The 8,887-nt window shown below is 42.8% G+C and overlaps 5 non-coding genes across 5 annotated transcripts; 4 read left to right on the top strand and 1 right to left on the bottom strand.

The window, feature by feature from the left end:
• The first annotated feature begins 2,452 nt into the window (after nucleotides 1–2,452).
• On the top strand, nucleotides 2,453–2,571 carry LOC147264592 (5S ribosomal RNA). Its single transcript, XR_015112849.1, has one exon. It is a non-coding gene; the product is annotated as a 5S ribosomal RNA (ribosomal RNA).
• A 310-nt stretch (nucleotides 2,572–2,881) lies between these two features.
• LOC147264591 (5S ribosomal RNA) lies at nucleotides 2,882–3,000 on the top strand. Its single transcript, XR_015114852.1, has one exon. It is a non-coding gene; the product is annotated as a 5S ribosomal RNA (ribosomal RNA).
• Nucleotides 3,001–3,311: 311 nt separating this feature from the next.
• On the top strand, nucleotides 3,312–3,430 carry LOC147264590 (5S ribosomal RNA). Its single transcript, XR_015114851.1, has one exon. It is a non-coding gene; the product is annotated as a 5S ribosomal RNA (ribosomal RNA).
• A 1,025-nt stretch (nucleotides 3,431–4,455) lies between these two features.
• Nucleotides 4,456–4,528, bottom strand: trnaf-gaa (transfer RNA phenylalanine (anticodon GAA)). The gene has a single exon. It is a non-coding gene; the product is annotated as a tRNA-Phe (tRNA).
• A 3,546-nt stretch (nucleotides 4,529–8,074) lies between these two features.
• trnas-gcu (transfer RNA serine (anticodon GCU)) lies at nucleotides 8,075–8,156 on the top strand. Its single transcript has one exon. It is a non-coding gene; the product is annotated as a tRNA-Ser (tRNA).
• Nucleotides 8,157–8,887: the final 731 nt, after the last annotated feature.

Genomic DNA, 8,887 nt, shown 5'->3' with positions numbered 1-8,887 from the left:
TGGAAATGCAACTCTAAATTGACCGTAGGTATGGCTGTGAGTGTGAATGGTTGTCTGTCAATATTTGTTGGCTGCGGTGGACTGCGATGGACCACTGACCTGTCCAAGGTAATGTCCCCTCTGGGATAGGCTCCAGCCCCACCCTGTGACCCTTAACAGGATAAGCGGAAAAATGGATGGATGGATGGATGGATGGATGGATGGATGGATGGATGGATGGGTGGGTGGGTGATCACTCACAGGACTGTGAGTCTCTCACTCTGACCGCTTCATGCTATGGGACTTACACTGACGTAACCTGATTAGCTCAGTCAGTCGAGCACGAGACTCTTAGTCTCAGGGTTGTTGGTTCAAGCCCCATGTTGGGTGTTGATCTTAAACACCACTGCTTGTCCTCTCAGTTTTGAAAGCTTTGTTTGTAAATTGTCAGAAAAATCAGTGAATAAACAATACAAGCTTAGGCTTTGTCAGAAATTCCATGCTTCCAAACTAACCAATATGAAAAAAACAAAAGGTGAGACTTTTTCGTGCATTCGAAAATTTGTATGCGCTTCATTGTATCCGCTTTCTATACTTCCATGCATCCCAGCTTATTTCTGTTAAGGGTTGCAGGGGGAGGCTGGAGCCTTTCCCAGTGGCTTTCAGGTGAGAGGCAGGTTTCACCCTGGACAGGTAGCCAGTCCATTGCAGACAGAATACCCACGCAGGCACGGGGAGAACATGCACACACCACACAGAAACAACCTGTGCTCGAGCCAGAACTTGAACTTGCTTTGAGGCGACACTGTTAACCACGGTACCACCGTGCCACCCATTGACTGTAACACATTGTAAACAATATACACTCTTGTTATCATACAACATGTAGCCGTGTACAAAAATCAAATAAATTACATCGCATAAAAAGCATAAAAAGATGTGTTAAAAAGTTCAAAAATAAATAGAGTTCATGATCGTTAAAATTGGTTATAATGTGAGCAGGTTAAAAGCATAAATATAATATGTAACATTTAAAAAGTAAAACTATTTACAGTTAAAAAATAAATTCATATAAAGGTCTTTAAGTTCTCTGAGTCTTGAAAAGATCAGTGATCTGAGAATAAGGAGAGGGGAAGAAGCCGTGTTTAAATGTAACCTCAATTGTTACCTGTCAATCATTTCATTCCTGTCTTATCTTTGGTTGTATTAAGACCGCAACAGCCAATGAGAGGAAAGTTACTGTGTAAGGGGTGGGACTAGTGGCGCAGGTTTGTGATGTGAGTCGTTAGCGCGCATGGGGAGAGAAACAGAGGCAATGATCAGAGAGTTAAGAGGGGAGGCATCATTTGTGTGGAGAGCATTTAAGTTTATTTTGGAGGTCGACGACTGGTGGTCCTGATGTAAACTTCTGTGTGACCTTCGAGAGGTGAATATTTATGCCTGTATTTGCGCTTTATCTAACTGTTATAGTGAAAAGAGACTGGATGTGTACATGGTTAGCGACGTGCTAGCTAGGGATAGCATTCCGTGCTAATGTGCCTGCAGATCGTAGCTTTAGCGTTGTAATATGTTTGGAGCGAAAGTAACCAAGAACCAAGAAAGACACTGTTTGTTTTGTTTTGAAAATCCTCTTACTCATTGTTAATAATTTTGTTCATTGTATTTTTATAATACTAGAATATATTCAATTTTTATTTCATCCATCTCTGTGAACAAGTACCTGTGAAGGATTAATTTGCAATTCTTTTAACTTCAGCTTGAGGAAAGGTCAGCTTTGAGTCTTTGGGGACCAGCATGAGAGACCTTCCCTCACGCACTTCTTCTTGAAGCGCCTTTCCGCAGCTTTGAAATTGAATGTCATGCAGCGTGTAATTTGAAGTAGACAGATGGCAGATGCAGTACTTTTCTCTAGATGACATCAACATTTTTTTAATTGTATTGACAGGACACCTATTTGGCGTGTGAAAAGACCATGAGGCTGTTGCACGTCACTTTTTTTCTGAGGTTGTAAAGTGAGTGAAATGGATATAGAGCCCATGTGTGTAAGAGTCAAGGGCTTACGGCCATACTATTCTGAACTCGTCTGATCTCGGAAGCTAAGCAGGGTCAGGCCTTGTTAGTACTTGGATTGGAGACCGCCTGGGAATACCAGGTGCTGTAAGTGTTTTTTTTTCTTTGTGAGGAAAGGGCAGCTTTGAGTCTTTGGGGACCAGCATGACCTAGCTTCCTTCACACACCTTTTCTTGAAGCGCCTTTCCGCAGCTTTGAAATTGAATGTCATGCAGCGTGTAATTTGAAGTCGACAGATGGCAGATGCAGTACTTTTCTCTGGATGAAATCAACATTATTTTCTTTTATTGACAGGACACCTATTTGGCCTGTGAAAAGACCGTGAGGCAGTTGCACATCACTTTTTTCTGAGGTTGTAAAGTGAGTGAAATGGATATAGAGCCCATGTGTGTCAGAGTCAAGGGCTTACGGCCATACCACTCTGAACACGCCCGATCTCGTCTGATCTCGGAAGCTAAGCAGGGTCGGGCCTGGTTAGTACCTGGATGGGAGACTCCCTGGGAATACCAGGTGCTGTAAGCTTTTTTGTTTCTTTGTGAGGAAAGGGCAGCTTTCACTCTTTGGGGACCAGCATGACCGAGTTTCCCTCACACACCTTTTCTTGACGCGCCTTTCTGAAGCTTTGAAATTGAATGTCATGCAGCGTGTAATTTGAAGTAGACAGATGGCAGATGCAGTACTTTTCTCTCGATGACATCAACATTCTTTTCTTTTATTGACAGGACACCTATTTGGCGTGTGAAAAGACCCTGAGGCTGTTGCGCATCACTTTTTTTCTGAGGTTGTAAAGTGAGTGAAATGGATATAGAGCCCATGTGTGTCAGAGTCAAGGGCTTACGGCCATACCACTCTGAACACGCCCGATCTCGTCTGATCTCGGAAGCTAAGCAGGGTCGGGTCTTGTTAGTACTTGGGTGGAAGACCGCCTGGGAATACCAGGTGCTGTAAGCTTTTTTGTTTCTTTGTGAGGAAAGGGCAGCTTTGAGTCTTTGGGGACCAGCATGAGCGAGCTTCCCTCACACACCTTTTCTTGACGCGCCTTTCTGAAGCTTTGAAATTGAATGTCATGCAGCGTGTAATTTGAAGTAGACAGATGGCAGATGCAGTACTTTTCTCTCGATGACATCAACATTCTTTTCATTGTATTGACAGGACACCTATTTGGCGTGTGAAAAGACCGTGAGGCTGTTGCACATCACTTTTTTTCTGAGGTTGTAATGTGTGTGAAATGGATATAGAGCCCATGTGTGTCAGAGTCAAGGGCTTACGGCCATACCACTCTGAACACGCCCGATCTCGTCTGATCTCGGAAGCTAAGCAGGGTCGGGTCTTGTTAGTACTTGGGTGGAAGACCGCCTGGGAATACCAGGTGCTGTAAGCTTTTTTGTTTCTTTGTGAGGAAAGGGCAGCTTTGAGTCTTTGGGGACCAGCATGAGCGAGCTTCCTTCACACACCTTTTCTTGAACCGCCTTTCTGCAGCTTTGAAATGGAATGTCATGCAGCGTGTAATTTGAAGTAGACAGATGGCAGATGCAGTGCACTGGGCTTCTCTCTACTCCTCTCTCACCTCCTATATGTGTCATACATTAATTATACTCATAAGTATTACTAACTTGTCTCCTTTTCTGGAGCCTTTTAGGCTCCTCTCATTCCAGATCTGGGTGCTGCTGGAGGAGGCTGCAGAGCTGAAGAGGCTCAAGCTGCCACCCATAGCTCCACCTACTCACATCACCGTCTGTCCATCAGTCTCTCTCTCTCTTTATCTCTGTCCCTCTCTTTCCTTCTACATATCAGTCTTCCTCCATTGTCTGTTTTTTCTTGTTCTCTTTCCCCCCAACCGGTCAAAGCAGAAGGCCGTCCCCATTGAGCCTGGAACTGCTCGATGTTCCTGCCTGTTAAAAGGAAGGTTTTTTTCGCCGCTGTTGCAGGATGTGCTTGCTGATGGAGAATTGTTGGGTGTAGATTCATTGAAGGAGTTTGGTACTGGACCTGCTCTACCTGTAAAGTGTCATGAGATAAGTTTTGTTGTGATTTGGTGCAATATAAATAATATTAACTTGACTAGTGTCATTTGTTGTCTTTCGTTAATTGCATGCCACATGAAATTATTATTAGTCACTTTTATCTCACATGCTGATGCTCTACCGTCTGAGCTACTCAGGTTCTTCCTACAGCATTTAGACAGGAAAAGAAACACCTGTGAAGGTCAAACTGCTGCTTTCTTGACTTGTTCAATCCTCCATGTTCAAGTCCACCATGCTTTTGATTGGCTCTGATTCTCTGTGGCAAAATCCAACAAGAGGCTCCAAAAATGTCTTGAATGTCATAAGAATGCACAGGACAAGATGTTAGTTTCCTTCATGTCTGCAGTTCCTCCACTGGAAAGTAAAGTCAATGCTGTTCCTCTGCTGAAACCTGGGATCGGACCAGGGACCTTTAGATCTTCAGTCTAACGCTCTCCCAACTGAGCTATTTCAGCTCTGAGGGAGGGCCCTGCTTCTCTCATTTTATAATCTCTTCCACTCTCACTAGAACTTAGAGAGGATTTGAGCTTCTGAAGTCATGACACATTGAACAGTTCGACAGGACCATTTTTGATGAATGTCTGAATCAAACAAGCCTTTTTTGTTTGTCTTCTTCCCAGTTGCCTCAACATTGTGTGAGCCAATAATTCCACATCTGTACCAGACACACCTCTGGTTGGTGGGTTTTCTGGATCTTTCTGTTCTAACAGTGTCTTTTATCTTAAATATGCCACTTTCACATGAAAACATCAATAACAGGACAATATCAAAACTATTATTGCTGCTGTTGCTGTTGTTGGTTATGTGTCTGTCTTCCATCCCCCTGTCCCCCTGTCTTTCTCTCTGCTTGTCTTTCACCCTCATCTTGTTCCCCATCTTTTTGTCATTCTCTCCCTCATTTCTCTCTGTCTTTTGTCTTTTCTTCTCTATATTTGTCTTCTGCTGCTCCAGGATCAGCTCCTATCACACAGTGGTCCAGAACCATTATGAAGCCTGATCATGAATGTGAGCAAAGCTCTTGGAACAGGCCTGCTGCCACCACAACTAAGATCCTGCAGGTCACTAGAAACTCCAGTGTCCAGCTGACATTAGTCTTTCCTCTGATCTGTGGTGGTGCTGAGTTTAGCAAACATCTCCAACAAGAAGATGAAGGAGGCCATCAACTCCTCCAAGCTCAACATCTATACTGGCTTTACTGGGAGATCAGGAGGTCAAAGCAGATCTTCACCCTCCACCTCAGATGGTTTCTACTCACAGAGATGAGGGACCAGTTCAAACCAGCTACCTGGAGCTCCCTTAAGCCATTGTCCCCATCAGCTAACATCTGGATCTGGACCTGCACCGGTGCTGATTTGTGTCTTGAGTCCCCAGAGTTTGTTGAACCAGAGAATCTTCAACTGGTGACGGTCGTACAACCAAGTGTGAAGGTGAGCCTGCATTGTCTGATCTGGAGCTAACAGGAGAATTAGCAAGTGCTCTGACTGTTCTAGAGTTGCTGCTTAGTTGAATTTGAATTTATTTGTTGAAATGTTCCAGTTTCTATGAGGTCAGGGAAGATTGGTGTGGATCTCAAGGTCCCTGGTTGGATCCCAGGACATTGTTTTGGCTCATTTGAACATTTTCAAACCCTCGTTGCTCAGATTTTACATGAATTTGATCATGACTTTTGGACAAATGTTTTGTTTATTAATTAAATAATCACTTCAGTTATGAATTTAGTGAGTCACCCAGACTTGGTCAATAACAAAAATTAGTCTGGTTATTATTCAGTTTCCAGTCAGTAGGGACACACACACACACACACACACAGCCTGTCTTTGGTATAAAATGGTCTGTCACGTTCACGTTGGAAGATTTCTCTGACTCAATTGTGAATAAAGAGATTCTTCATCTGACACCTGAGTCTTGATCCACTGATTCCTCTGATCCACCTCTTTCTGCTCCAACAAGGCTGACATGGATCAGGTGGGTCCATGTCATCCAATCAGTAGGTTTCTCTTCTCAATTAATTTTCTTCATCCCAGTTTAGATTGATTCTTCTCAGCCTCATGAAGGAGCATCTGATCAGGTGTTTGACTGCTTGTTGGTTGTAATTCCATAGATTTTAATCTCAGATGTTATAGAATTAATAAGAACATCTTAAAGACCTTTGTCCAACACTTGAAACTCACCTGTCTGTGGAGGCCCAACTGGCCTTTGGTAGTGAGGTGGTGGATGCATGTGAATGAAATGAGGCTCGTGTTGCTGTGAGGAGCCACTAGAGGGAGACACCTGTCGGTCCTCCCAGCTGACAATGAGGCTTCACAGCAGCATTTGAAGCTGTCCTTTATGAGTCACAACTGTCTTGAGCTCAGGAGCCAAACTCACCGAAAAAATATGCAAGTGGCTTTGGACAAAAGCGTCTGCTCAATGAAATTGTAGGATTGTAGAATTCTATAAATGTAGAATATAATTGTAGAAATGCTCTCTATCACCACCCCCAACGTCTGTGCCAGGGTCTCTGGCCAGTGGTCAATGGCTCCTATCACCTGCCCAGGATGGATCAAGCTTGCTTGTCTTTGTAATTCTGCACTTATTAGAGACCTGGAAACAAAGGAATGCTGAGAAAGAGAAAATAGGACCTCACACAAATGGGCTTGTGACACAATTTTAAAGAATTGTGTAAATGTGAATCTTTTACAGATGTGTGTGTGAATGTGGTTGTTGTGGCCGAGTGGTGAAGGCGATGGACTAGAAATCCATTGGGGTCTCCCTGCTCAGGTTGGAGTCCTGCCAACAACGTTAAAGTGTTGATGTTCTGGAGGAGACAACATCTGATCTTTGTTAGATCCACGAGTCAAAGGTTTTCTTTAAAGTGCTGCAGCAGCTGAGGATGAGGGAGAGACAGAATTTCAAACCATCTTCGTGAGGACATTTTGAAAAATGATGACATTTTGCCACAGTTATTATTGACTTGGAACACTGCAAAAATATCCCTTCTCCAAAAACCCTCCTCTTCTACTTTGTACCCAAGTTGTCTCCTCATCAGGCACCACAGTGTCCAGGATGTTCAGTCAAAAAATCATTGGTGATTTTAAAAATGTCCATCAAACACAAAATAAGGCTTCAAATAGGTAAAATCACCATCTGTAGACTGGACCAATATGCTGATGTGATCCTTTGATTAGTTTAGGATCAGTCAGAGATCAAAGACTGAAGCAGGAGATCAATGCTCAGAACCCAGAGATCAAAGACAGAATTCAGACATCAGAGACAGAATTCAGACATCAAACACATACCTGATGGAGGCTCCACCCCCCCCCCCCAGACAGTTTCCATGTAAGTCGTAAGTTTTATTTTTAAAGCGCCAAATCACAACAAGTGTTATCTTCTTTTTATTCTTTTTATTAAAGATTGAAGCTCCATACAAGACAGTTTGTAGACAAGAACATCACAGCCTGGGAAGCTTTCACTTCTTTTGATGGACAGCTTTGATTTCAGGTTCTACCTCTGTAAAATTGAAAGTAAAGTAAATGAAGTACCTGTGAAGGTAAAACTGATGATGTCATGACTTGTTCAGTCCTCCAACGTTAAAGTCCAACAAGCTTTTGATTGTCTCTGATTCTCTGTGGCAAAATCCAACAAGAGGAAACAGAAAATCTTGAGGTTGTCTCACTTTTTTTTTAAAGAAACTCTGCATAGGACAGTGATAGGATGCTTGTTTCCTTGGATGAAAAAGTCTGGTACTCTCATCTTCTTAAACATTTACTTGTTCAATCAGGACAAGAGAATCTGAGCTTGGATGTCATTTTGTAGTAAAAGGTGAATTAAACTTGTAAACATCAGCTGGTGTTCACTCTGATGATGTGTCGATGGTCTGTATTCTGCCTTCTGTAGCACGATGCTGCTGGGAAGAAGCCTGATTATGTCAGAGTTGTGTTCAGTGGCTCCTGCTGGGTCCATTTCTGACAAATAGGCTCCAAAGAGTTCAGGTGTTTAAAAGCTCAGGGTTGCTGTCAGCAGACGAGGTGGCCGAGTGGTTAAGGCGATGGACTGCTAATCCATTGTGCTCTGCACGCATGGGTTCGAATCCCATCCTCGTCGTGAGCGACTCTGGTTTCTACTCCTACATTATGGAATTACTGTGAGACTTTCAACTGACACAGATACCAGTTGAGTCAACTTCCCTTTCACAACCTGACCAAAACAACTCTGACACCCAGAGCTCACATGTGTCAATCACCTCTGTAGAAGGTCCCGTCCCCACAGAGCCATATATCCTCCCATCAGTGAAGAAAACTGAAGATGCCTCTTGGATGAGAGCTGAAGCATCTTCAAGAAACCTGAAACAGTCCACTTGGTACATTTAAATAATTCTACAATTTCTTTCAGCTTTTGTCCAAAGCCACGTGCATGTATCACATGTATATAATATATATGTGATACTCTTTCATCTACTCAGGAACCAAAAATGCAGTCTAATACCAGTAAATTTGTGCAGAAAAATGTCATTTGTGCTCCTTCTTTTATTTATTTGTTTATTTAGTATTTTTTAATGTATTTTCTTTCAATTCACATTTTGTCCATTAACTTCATAATCACTCTTCACAGTCGCCATCTCATCACATGACTAAAGTTTGGGTTCTGTATTGGTGGTAAAATATCCTTCCATGCCCCTCACTAGTTTGCACACAGAAAAGCATATTTTACTGGTTTCAAATCTCTTAGCGTGTTCTCTCACTTAAACCAGCTGTGGCAGCTTTCATTGTGTGATTGATTTTAAAATATAAATATGGAACAGAACCATTGGAATAAGATGTCGGGACATTTGAAGG

The sequence above is a fragment of the Aulostomus chinensis genome, chromosome 4 (genome assembly GCF_037954235.1).
Source record: "Aulostomus chinensis isolate RoL2024-O1b breed Wild chromosome 4, RoL_Achi_v1.0, whole genome shotgun sequence".
NCBI lineage: Eukaryota > Metazoa > Chordata > Actinopteri > Syngnathiformes > Aulostomidae > Aulostomus > Aulostomus chinensis.
The sequence above is the reverse complement of the archived record's forward strand: the minus strand, read 5'-3'. Positions and strand labels throughout refer to the sequence as shown.